The following is a 13,737-nucleotide window of genomic DNA, read 5'->3' on the forward strand; positions in this document are numbered from 1 at the left end:
ATGTTGTTGGTCATGATATTATTGTATTTGTAAAGGGATGGTGGAGAGGGGATGTAAATTTATTGCAGGTTAACAATACTTGCATTGTCCTTATTCCGAAATGTGACTCCCCGTCGCAATTATCGGAATTTAGACCTATTGGCTGTTTTAATGTTATTTATAAAATCGTATCGAAGACAGTAGCTAATAAACTTAAGGGAATTTTGGACAAGGTGATTTCCCTTAATCAAAGTGCGTTTATTCCGGGATGCCTCATTTCGGATAATGCCCTTTTTGCTTTCAAAATTTTTCGTGCTATGCAGCGAGGTGGTGAGGGAAAAGATGGTAGCATTGAGTTGAAATTGGATATGAGTAAGGCATACGACGGGGTTAAATGGGTTTTTCTAGAGAAGGTTATGGATAAAATGGGCTTCTTTGAAGCATGGATTGGTAGAATAATGAGCTGTCTGCAGAGTGTACAATTTGTTTTTAAAATAAATGGGCAGATTTTTGGTTTTGCCACTCCTACTGGAGGCCTTCGCCAAGGTGACCCGATTTCCCCATATTTGTTTATATTATGCGCAGGTGCGTTCTCGTCGTTGCTAAATAAGGTTGCCTATGAGGGTTTAATCCATGGTGCAAGGGTATGTAAGGGTGCTCCTCGCGTATCTCATTTGTTCTTTGCCGATGACAATATTCTTTTTACTAGACCTAATACTCAAGAGTGCTATGTGATAGCTAATATTATTAGCAAAGCGTCGGCCAGAAAATTAATTTGAATAAACTGAAGTTGCATTCAACAAAAAGGTTTGCAAAATTCGTTGGAAAGAAATTGTGGATACTCTGGAGGTTCAGGAGGTAGATAAACATGAGACATATCTATGTTTACCAACGACAATTTGTAGATCAAAGAGAGCTATTTTTGCAAGATTGAAGGAACGGCTCTGGAAAAAGTTGTAGGGTTGGAAAGAGAAGTTACTATCGACACCCGGGAAAGAGGTTATGATTAAAGCTGTAGCCCAGGAAATCCCCACGTATATGATGAGTATACTAATAATCTCCGATGGTATTACTGATGAGATACACTCCCTTTTGGCTCACTTTTGGTGGGGGTGCACGTTGTCTAGAAAAAAGCTCCATTAGCAAAAGTGAGAAGATTTATGCAGGCCGAAGGCTCAAGGTGGTATGGGTTTCCGCGATCTCCGGTGTTTTAACCAAGCTCTATTAGCAAAACAATGTTGGCGCCTCCACCATAATCAAGGTACTCTGCTACATTCTATTATAAAAGCTAAATATTTTAAACATTGTGATGTTTTGGAGGCGTATCGGGGTTATGACCCTATTTATATGTGGAGGAGTATGTGGGGCGGAAAATCATTGTTACTTGATGGGTTAAAATGGAGAGTGGGGAATGGGTGTGATATTTTGGTTTGGGAGTCGGCTTGGTTGACAGGTGCTTCGTCTGTTTGTGTGCCAACACTGTTAAGCGGAAGCAACATGGGATTACGTGTGAGCGACTTAATCGATCATGATACTATGTCTTGGCGTACGGATATAATCCAAGATAATTTCAATGCTAGTGATCAAGCTTCAATTTTATTAATCCCCCTTTCTTATCAGAATACCAAAGATAAAATGTTTTGGTGGTCGTCTAAGAGTGGGGAGTATTCCATGCGCTCGGGGTATTGGTTGGGTAAGGAATGTGTGGTGTCGAGGCAAAGGCAGCAGGGTGATGAGGTATGGCGCCTTTGTTTGGGGTTTGAAGGACCCTCCAAAACTTGCTCATTTCTTGTGGAGGGCGTGCAAGGGATTTCTTGTTGTACGTGAGAGATTACATTACCGCCATTTGGTTGATAATGGGGTGTGCACGATTTTGTGGAAATGGTGTTGAGACCGTGATCACGCTACTTTTGAATGTATTGATGCAGGTGCTATATGGGCTTCCAGCTTGTTTTCCTCACTTCTTGCTCAAGCACCTTCTCTGAGCTTTCGTGACAGGTTACTTTGGCTTGCATCCAAGGTTAATTGTGAGGAGTTGAAAGCAATTACAACATTTATGTGGGCTTCTTGGTGGTGTCGTAACTTGATTATATTCGAAAATGCTAACATTTGCCCTGTTAGCCTAGCTGCAAATTAGTCTAAATCGGTTATGGAGTATGTTGAATATGCCAAGAATGTATTTATGTGTCACGGGGTTTAGAGTATGCCTGCTGCTAGTTCTTGGTCACGGCCTGAAATGGGAAAGGTGAAGATTAATTGCGACGCTCACGTTGGTGCTGTACTTGCCTTGGGGTTCCCCAAAGTCTCTTAACTTTGGTGTAGTTACTGGACAAAAAAAAAAAGATTACATTAATTGATTACCATATTAATTTAATCACATCTGATTAACAAAATTAATTGTTGCTTATATTGTTTTAGTAAGGGTATAAATGTAAAATCATACAAAAAATTGTTATATTAGGAAAGTTTGTTTGTTGTTTCATATAATGTGAAGCTTCCGTAAATGGAAATTATTGCAGATAATGTGAAATTGAGGTAGTATATCTCTTTTTTCTAAATATACTTTGTACTATATTTATCATGGCCATGTTTGGTAATTGGCTTTTTAATGGCTTTTTGGTTAGCTTTTGGCTTTTGGCTTTTTTTAGGTGGTCAATCAGCCAAAAACCGTGTTTGGTAATTGGCTTTTTAGTCAGCGAAAAAGCTGGCTTTTAAGCCAAAATGAAAAAGCTGGCTTTTAAGCCAAAATGAAAAAGCTGCTTTGAGTAGCTTTTTTGTTGGCTTTTGGCTTGTTGGCCCACAAATTATCTAATAAACAGCCAATAACCAACAATTAATTTACCAAACACTTTTATAAATAGCCAGCTTAAACAGCCAATTTCAAAAGCCATTATAAACAACCAAACATTCCAGCTGGTCAAACAAGCTAAATGAACCAGCCAACAGCCATCCGCCAACAACCATTTGCCAAACAAGGCCCATACGTTAGCACCGATGCAATCTAGTATCGCCAACAACCATTTTCCAAACAAGGCCCATACATTAGCACCGATGCGATCTAGTATTTCCTCCGATTCCATTTTGTTGACATGTTTAATTTAAGCACATATATTAAGGAGAGGAGTGAGAGTGAGAGTGAGAGAGAGAATGAAAAAAAAGTGGGATAGCTTTTAAGGTAAAAAAAAGTTACCCTAAAAGAAAGTGTTAACTACAGTAAAAAGAAACGAAGGATTCGGATATTGAATCCGCGCCACTGAGGCCTAACTCTTAGCCCAGCACCATGCTGGGCCAAGCACACATTAAATTCATTAAATAATGTGTTGTGGGTCCTGTGTGTCATATTGGAGTGTTCTTTATACGGAGTATATTTCTATACATGTACTCAAATACGCTATATTATTTTGTTCTTGTTGACAAATAGTGTTCCGTTGTTGGCCGTTGCTTCGCAAATTTCAACTCAGTTCGAATTTCAACTCAGCTCCTTCTCCTCTCATCCTCTCTCCTCTTTCTTCCTCTTACAGTTAAGAGTATGACTTGAAATACCTACCCGGCTATGCCTTCAAATTCCTATTCATCTAGAAATTCATAATTGGGTCGCAAATGTAGATTGAGAATGTGGATTTCCTTTATGTAATTGCGCGAATTAAGGATTTGGTCGAATTTAGGGTTAGTGTAATTTTGTTTGTGAATTTCGGAACTTGTTTGCGAATTTCGGGTGTATGTTGGTGTTGTTGAATCAAAGCCTTCTTCCTTTACATTGTAAGTGTGGTTAAATTGCATTTCTATTTTTGTTGTCGAATTAATTGGTTGAAGCAATGGCATCGAATTTGTATAGTAAATGGCTGGCAATGTGTGTGAACTGAGTATATTTCTAAATTTTGTGTAACTGTACGAGTATATTTCTTAAAATAGTTTTATCCTTCAACTGATTATCCAAATATTGCTAATCTAAATACTCGTCCATGGTATGTTGTGTACTATATGTGATGAATGCATGATTTGTACCATCTGGTGGCTGTGTTGAATCATATGATTTGTGTATGTCTGTTATTTGTAAGTTGATGATGGTTGAAAGCCATTTTTGCCTTTCAAAGGCTATTATATACACAATTATACTTTGTATATTATATACACAATTATACTTTGTATGGTAAGGCCATCTAGGCCTAACTTCTTACAATTAAGGGGAAGATTCTAAACAATGAGCATATTTAAGTATTAAACAATTGAGTTTTGTGTTTCAACTTAAATAAAGTATATAACCTTGGAATCTTGGATATCTACTTGTCTTTCTTTAAGCATTGGCTATTGAGCATGTTTCTGGTGATTTAAAAAGGCTAATTAAGAATGGAGGTTGGAATGTACATGGTTTATGCAAAGAAAACACATGACATTATTTAAATTTTGGCAATATGTGATTTTTCCCCCATTAGCACTTTTCACTGAAGCAAATGGAGTACACATGGTTTATGCAAAAAGAGTTGAATAAAATGTCATTATGTGCTGCTTCCATAAAACATTTTGAAATTATAGGCATATAACACTTAAATGATGCTGGTATACCTCCCACTGCCACTCCACAACTGTGCCTTGGTGTTAGCTTCAGCTGCATTACATTCTGCAGAGACTATTTGCAAATCCACATAAGTGAATACTGCCATGTATCCGATTCTCCCTTTCAGCTGCAGTATATTCTGATTTATGGATTTTTAACATTGTTGTGATCTTATTGTCAAAATTTGTGGCTTATAGTTGTTTGAATATATTTGTAAATAGGTGTAAATGACAGTTGGTAGTGGTGAGTGTGGTGATTATGTTCAAAAAATGGAGGAGATGGTGGAGTATGATGAATTAATGGATGAGATAGTGGAGTATGATCGACAAATGGATGAGATTATTGTAGATGGGAATGGTGACAGTGGAGGTTCTTATACTCCAGATGAGAAGGAGCATAATACTGATGTTCAGAACATGGTGAACATGGACTGTGTTAGGGTGGATCCCCCTGAGGTGGGAATGATTTTTAATTCATGGCAAGAAGCTGATGTTTTTTACAATGCATATGGGAAGCAAGAAGGATTTGGGGTAGTTCTTGCTCAAAGTGCTTATAAGTGGGTAGACGGAGTGAAGGTAAAACGTGCCACAACCTGGAAATGTGACTATGCTAGTAAACCAGATTCTAGAAGGAGGGTTGGCGGAAAGAGAGTATCAAGGGAGTTAGAAGGTGAACCTGTGGCAACCAAAAAGTCGAAAAAATGTGGTTGTGGTGCAAAGGTGTATGCAGGGTTGTTGGAGAATGGAAGATGGAAGCTGAAGAATGTTGTTTTGCAGCATACTAACCATAATCCCACCCCATCTAAGGCAATGTTTGTGGCAAAGTACAGGTTGGATGAGTTGGAGAAAGTGCCATATGTCAAGCGTAGGCTTCAATTTGGTGATGATGTTGGTATTAACACTTCAACAATGCATAATATGATTGCTGCCGAGAGGAATGGCTTAGAAAATATGCCATTTACTAAGAGGGACTTGCACAATTTGAGGGCTAGGGAGAAGAAATTGAAATTCAAAGATGGTGATGCCAATGCAATGATGAGTTATTTTAAAATGATGCAAAACAACAACAAGAATTTTTATCACATGCAGCAGTTGGATTAGAATGGGGTACTGAAGGATGTTTTATGGGTAGACCCTAGGAGCCGGGCTGCTTTTGATGATTTTGGTGACGTTGTGTGTTTCGATACGACCTTCCTCACAAATTAATATAATTTACCGTTTGCCAATTTTGTTGGCGTTAACCATCATGGGCAGACTACATTGCTTGGTTGTGCACTAATATCGCGGGAAACCACTGAAACCTTTAAGTGAGTTATAACTTTGTGATTCATTTACCTTTGCAAATATATGTCCTGCTGTTGTACTCTTTATAAATACTGCTGCCGTTATGGTGTTTATATATGTTACTTATGTGTAATGTTTAATTTGATATGTTAGGTGGGTGTTTTCAACTTGGTTAGATGCAGTTGGGGGAACTCCTCCCATGGATATTCTGACAGATCAAGACCTATCCATGCAAAAAGCGTTGAAGGCTGTTAAGCCGCAAACTAGGCATAGATGGTGTGTTTGGCATATCACGACAAATTTGGTTCTAAGTCAGGGAAGTGTAAGGGGTATTCATATTTCAAAGAGGTGCTCAAAAATATCATTTATGATAGTTTGAGTATGGAAGAATTTGAGTTAAGGTAGAAGAAGTTTATAGCCACCTATAACTTGGAGAGTAACTTGTGGCTTGCTGTTTTGTATTCAGAGCGCGAAATATGGATACCAGCGGCCATGAAGCACATGTTTTGGGCTGGAATGAAGACCACCAAAAAGTCAGAAAGTATTCATAATTTTTTTGATGAATTTTTCGACAGAAATACCGGACTGCGTGACTTTGCTGAGAAATATGTGGGGGCCATGGAGCATCGGAGGGAAGCAGAGAGGTTGGCAGATGGTAATTCGGCTTTGTATCTTCGGGGACTAATAACAGATTTCAAGATTGAAGAGACGTACAGGTTTGTGTACACAGATGCAAAATTCATGGAGGTGCAACGAGAGTGTAAGAGAATGATGTATTGTAATTCCACTAGCTTGCAACATCTTGGGGATGGCTGCTATGAGCACCTAATTAAAGACAGAATATATGTTTGGAATGAATTTGAAAAAAAAAAAAAGAAAAGCATGTGGCAAAGTGGCGAGTTTACCCAGTTTTGTACAATGCAATAAGTGAGGAAGTTGAATGTGAATGCAAGATGTTCGAATGCAATGGGATTCTTTGCAGGCATTGCATCAATGCTCTAGAAACACAGCAAGTGCCTAACGTCCCACAGAAGTACATCTTGGATAGGTGGCATAAAGATGTATACCGCAAGCATACTAGAGTCAAAGTTGCGTACCATGACATATTTAAGACTGCGGATGTACTTCGGTTTGACAAGATGAACTTTGTATTTGAGGCCATTTCATATCTTGCAAGTGAGAAGGACGAAGCTTTTTCCATGGTCATTGCAGGCTTACGAGACTTAGAGCTGAAGATTAAGGAGATTGTGAAACCTACACTTCCCTTGAGCAGTGTTGGGGAAGCCATGACAGATAACACACCCCAGAGCAGCAGAAACATGGCAATTGCATGCCCTACTGTCTTTGCCACTCCTTCTTCTGTTGGTAGGAGCGTCATAGGGGGTTATGGTGGTGCGGGAACTGATGGCCTTGATCTTACGATTGCGGATGAATCACAGCAAACTGATCTTGGAGTTGGCATTAAGGATCCACCTTCAAATAGGGGTTCTGGTGGTGTTAGAGCTTCAAGGTTTATGACCATTTTTGAAGAAGTGTGTAGACAAAAGGAGGCAAGGAGGAAATACTATGAAGAAAAGCAACGTCGAAAAGATAGAGCTAAGAAAAAGGATGACAGTGTATAGTTGACTGAAGAAGATGTTGCAAGGCAGATAGACTTCAATCACAGCTTGGGACACCAACAGGTATAAGTGCTGGTATATTGAATCACTTCATGTGTAGTTAACAACTTCTGTTATCAATAATTATGAGCTTTGATTTCATACCCTTTTGTATTTTTAGTTCAGTGAAGACACTGTTGGGAATCAATTGAACCAACAAGCTATAGTAGAAGTTGGACTTTCGTCTCGGCTAACGGTGAGTGCCAACAAGATCTGGATGCTATGTATGCTGATGATGAGCTCATCCAGCGTAATGGGGTTCATTGGGGTTGAATGTCCTAGTATGATGAATTGGGCAATTCGATTGCTATAGTAGTACTTAAATACTTAAATACTTTGGGCTTTTGATTTGCAGTAGTACTACTGTATTATTCACATATTTAGATTCCTCTTTTAGTTGAATAGTTTGTCTAATTAGTATTTGGGCTTTTGGATTGGGCTGTAGTAGTAGTATTCACATATTAACTCGTTTTCTTAACCTATTGTCTATTTTGAATTTTTAATTATGTCTTAGTTTAGGGTCTATAATCTAATGTGGTTAAATATATATTTTGAGTTTAAGAATTATGTATTTGGGCTTTTGGATTTTGGCCCCTTTGATTTTAGGTTAATTCTCTTTTTTTTTTTAAAGATGATTTAGGTTAATTAGTACTAGCTACTTCTAGTAATTGTTTTTATTACTTATATAAAATTGTAAAACAACAATATAATCTAACGAATTCCAGCTACTAGTAGAGTATGAGTAGCTTGCGATTTGTCACACATCATAAGTACCACCCTTAATTTCCGCTTTTACTACATGACTTTACAATACTACTCGCATTTGAGCCTTTGTGTTTGGGTTTAGGGTGGGTGTAGAGTAATTTTGTGTTTGGTTTTAGGGTGGGTGTAGAGTAATTTTGTGTTTGGGTTTAGGGTGGGTGTAGAGTAATTTACATTCTTAATTTAAATCACATTGTAAGTCTAATTTGATTTTCGTATCGTAAAAATATACATTTAACTAAGACTAAGATAAATATATTTGTTTGCTTGTTAAATCACATTGTAAGTCTAATTGGACTTAAGCTAAATAAATTTGTATCTCTTAATTATTATTTGGTTTGATCATTCGTTGGACCAAGCTAATATTATTGAACAAATATAACCTTATTATTAGATACTCATCAAACTTTGAAATAAATATTGGAATAAATATTAAAACAAACTTATTTATTTTTTGATGCAATGGACAACAAATTTATTGATTGACCAAGACTCACAATTAAGTAACAACTACCAAACGACCAAATATTGGATTAAGCTATATTCTATTTGTATTTTTAACACTACATAAATATATTTATATATATATATATATATGTACTCATAATTTGTTTTAAACATAATTTAACAATATTAAATATAATTCACAAAACTTAAAAAATAATTTAAATTAAACATAATTAAATCCACAACATACTAATACTAAAGACATACAAATTGTTCAACAACACCTACGAGCTGATTAAAAGATTACAACCCAAATTAATAATTGTTCTTATCATTAAATTAAAAATATTGTTCATACGAAATAGTAAATTAAACATGACGACATAATCAGCCTTTCATAGCTTAGCCCCTTGCAACTCGAACTCTACTCCTCCTCATGCGTTCCAGCCGTGCCTTCACCAGCAGTTCCCGACGAGGCAGCCCCACCTTCCACCTTCACCTGCAGTACATAAGGGTTTTTATTACATTTTATGAATGCAATAATAACTAATATATACAATTAATTAACTACATTTAATAACAATGTAATTGCTCACACTTACTTTGACTGAACCCACAACAAGCAACTCGCAAGTTCCCCCACAGTTGAACATTGTTTCACAGTCGACCAGATTTGCATCCCACAAAACAATAACACCTGATGCTAGCCCTCCTCTTGGGAGACACGCCACTTCAAAATTGCAATTCATGAATTTTTTGAAGAGACGTGTCCAATTCTTCATGGTTGCTTGTGTCTCAAGGAGTATTATAACTCCGGGTTGGTGTTTCTCAACCAATGCTTGGAAATTTTGCATGAAAGATGGTCTAGACACATCCCAAACATTCCATACGACAATTGGAGTTCCTATGGGCAGGGAGGGACAATCTTTTTCAATTGTTGGTGTTAACCTCGTAACATAAAATCTAGATGCAGGGGCCTCATCAACAAGGTGGCTAGTGAGAATGGCAAAGTCAAAAGTGGTAAACATTCCATGGACATGGTAAACAAGTGCATCACTTCCAAAACCTATTTTTAACTCAGTGGGATTTGGTTTTCTCAAGCGATAAATTGGACATTTCAAATTCACAACAGGTAAAGGGTCAGCGATCTTTTTCAGATTGGGTGGAACAACCTTAGACACAGTCTCCATTTTATAATAATCAAAAGACTTAAGCTTTGAATTAAAAGTGGAGGGATTTGAGATAATACCGTACATGTCATAATAGTTGGGAAGGTGAGCCGGACGCATGGTTCCATCCTCCTTGATCATCTGGAGGCCATGGTAACAGTCAGGCCACGGTTTCAAAGGATCCCTTATCAAAGCCCTTACATCGTCATCATTGAGATAATGGATATCGTACGACTCCTTCTTCACAATTCCGTAGAGAACATTGTTGAAATCCGTCTCACTCTTCTCGTGGTGTTTGGTTCTAGAAAGTATATCTCAGATTGAGCATCAGGGGGAGTGCATCCCATAGGGTATTTGGGTTTGGAGAGAGAGTAGCGAGAAGCCATTGGGATGTTAGTGTTTGTGTGAATTTGCTTGTGTTTGGTTTTCTGTAATTCATTTACCAAAAAGGGATGACATTATTTATAGTAGAGGTAAATAAATTATTAGGAATATTAAATAAATAAACCCACTTACGTAAACAAAATTTTACTAAATAAATTTATATGGTTCAACAACGTTACCGTGGGTAAAAGACAGCCCAAGTCAGTTACTAAGATTTCCCTAGTGCACTTCAAAACCATAGATGACAGTAAAAAAAATAATGTATTGATATTATAATTAACCAAAGAGAGTATATTTATAAAAAATTTTATGTATGTGACAAATATTTATCAAATGACAACATAAATACAAAAATAAACAGTATATACGATGCATATGACCATCTTTATTACATCATTAAATACAACCACGTTTGTATTACGATATCTTAACGTAATACTTATACATTATCATATCATCAAATTCATTTATATTGTAATTTACTATAATTAATTGTGTCAAACATAATATCTTTAAAAATTTCATGTGCAAAAGTACAAATTAACTAAGGGCCTGTTCACATTTACTGAACTTAGTTGAATTGAACTAAACTGAAATGAACTGATTGGAGTTGAACTGAAACTAAACTGAACTGAAATTAAGTAATTGTGAACAGGCCCTAAGCTCGTCTATAATGCTTTATGAAGCATATTCCCAAACAATGTGTTTTAAAACTTACTATTACTAATTTGTATATAAAATAGAAGCAACATTACTTGTGATTGTCAAAATTGGGTTGACTAAACTACACTTAACGGTATTTAAATGAATTATTAATCAATAAAACAAATTTGTGACTCGATCTATGCACAATTACGGCTTAAATGGATTGATATACTATCGTTTAAAATATTCTTCATACAAAGATTTGGTCCGTTGGTATGTTATTTTAGAATAACTCATTAAGGCGATTGTAGTGCGACAATTTAACTTACATGTATTGAATTAGTGGTTAAGTTACAAATTAAGTTACAAATAATTTTACATGTATACCTAATATATAACCTGTAAGCAACTAAACATAATTTATGATTAATTTACCTAATATATAACCTATAAGCAACTAAACATAATACATTTTTATTATCATATCCAATTATATGTCAATCGTTTGATTTATATTGTCATTTCTATGTAACAAATATCAACTAAACGTTATCAATCAAAGTTAATATTATATACTTATTATTGCCAATATAAGTATAACAGTTGACAATATAATTCTATCTATTAATAGTATATATTTGAACATTGTGCTACATATATATTATCTTTGTACATACCATCCGATGAACTTATCTTTGTACATACCATCCGATGAAGTTGTCTATTAATTTAATAATTTATGTTGTCAATTATAGATATGCAATGGTCAATGATAATATGTTAAAAGTGTCAATTTTGTGAAAATCCGTTTGAATGTACTAATCTATATTTTGACAAATAACATTTCCTATGTGAGAATTTAAATAATGTATTTTTTTAATTAATGTCATATTTATTTATTTGTAAAACTTCTAACATGTTATGACACATATTGGTGAAGTGTACGAAGTAATTTAAATTATAATTGTTGAAAAGAACCAAGGTATTTAAAATATAAATGAAGTGTAGCGAATTGCTAAGTAACACAGCTGAACTGCGATAATTTATTGCGAACCACATTGTTATAATTCAAAGACATTGGAACACTTATCCTTTTGTACACTTTATTTATTTATTTTTCTATTTTTGCTATTTTAATCTTTTGAAGTCACTCAAGATTTTTTTTTTTTTGAAAATTGCATAAGTTGCAAACAATCCCATCCCAAAGTTAGGTAGATATGGGTTGAAAAAATGAAGGGTCTATCGTTAGACGAGGCTCAAAGTGGTTTACCAAAAAAGGATGTATAATTGAAGGGTGAAAGGTGATATGATGTGGCTACAAGGGGTGCCTCAAATCATTGGTATACCTTGTGCTTAGTTCAACATTTATTTTTTTATTTTTTTTATTTTTTTTTTATTTTTTTTTGCAATGCAATATTCATATGTAAGGAAATAAATGCCCATTTTATTTAAAAAGTGAAGGTAAAAATCAAACTCTAAGAAATAAATTCAAGGAGGATAAAAGGTGCCTATGCTAGACTTATTGGGGAAAGGGTTTAAAAAAAAGAGGAATAAAGCATGAAATCTTGGTGAGAAGCTTGCCTTGTGCATTTGTTTCATCATTACCTCATTTTTTTTTCAATTACATGACTCAAACTCGATTCAACATGCATGGACGGAAAAATATAGGAAGAATGAAGGTTGTGATATGTAAAGACTGTAAAGATGATGTAGACGGAGAAAGATGAAAAAAAATTAGGAATAGAATATACTTCCAACTCAAATGACGGAAAAAAAACCGACTCATGCATGAACCTAAGCCATGGTCATGGTGACATATACAATGTGTGTGCTAAGACTAATGAGTGTAGGTGACATGTTAAGACTCTTGTCATGACCATGTGGCTAGACTATGTGACTAGACTCAAGCAAAGACTAAGTTAAGACTTCATGTATATGCATTAAACTGGACAGACTATGGTATTTTAGTCATAACTTTTGGTCTGTGACTCTGATTGAAATATAACCAACGCCAAACTAAAGATAAAACTCGGGGCTACAGATCCATAGGTTGTACGACTCGTAGTTCTTCCTATAACTCCGGCTATGACCAAAACAAGTTGACGCTTGTGCAGTATACGGGAATAAAAATCCTGGTTGACTTAAAAGAACTATGGCTCGATAGGCATATTTATTAGCTCAAATTAATTAATTAATTAATTAAACAAAGTCCTTTAGTCATTAATTAGTTTATTAAGACTTATTTACAAACACAAGTCAAACCAAACGGTTAGTTTAGTCACATAATAAGTATGTACAAGTAAGAGATGCACAAGTAGTCAAGTAGTCACAACATGATGCAATGACTTTGCAACCTAACCATGTCTCTAGTTCTCTAAAGTTCGGGATATAGGTTACTCAAAGAGGGTCCATGGTTAATTGTTCGGATGCACCGCGCGGAAGCCTAACCGTGAAAGGTTGGCTCGAGTGGATGGGACACCGCGAGTTTAGAAAAACTCGCTTCCATGGTTTAATGAATTCAACATTCTCGGATGTACCCTTTGTTGCTCAGAGCGTTCAATCAGGTAGATGGAGCATGAATTCCCAGAGGGTTATGTCCATATGTAGAACACATATGGGTTTCAGAAAAGTGAGAAAAACTCAATCAGGAAGTAGGATCGAGCGAACAATGCTAAAAACTAGTCAAAATTAGAACGCATATTTCTAGCTCGGTATTGGAAGAATTTGGCGCCAGCAAACAGAGATTGGCGCCGGATTTTGGTTGTAGCGCCTGGCGACAGAACTGTCGTCTGGCGCTACAGTCAAATTTCAGGCGCTAATATTTTGTTCGCTGACGCTAATTCCTACATGCCTCA

This window comes from Chenopodium quinoa, unplaced genomic scaffold (genome assembly GCF_001683475.1).
Source record: "Chenopodium quinoa cultivar QQ74 unplaced genomic scaffold, ASM168347v1, whole genome shotgun sequence".
Lineage (NCBI taxonomy): Eukaryota > Viridiplantae > Streptophyta > Magnoliopsida > Caryophyllales > Amaranthaceae > Chenopodium > Chenopodium quinoa.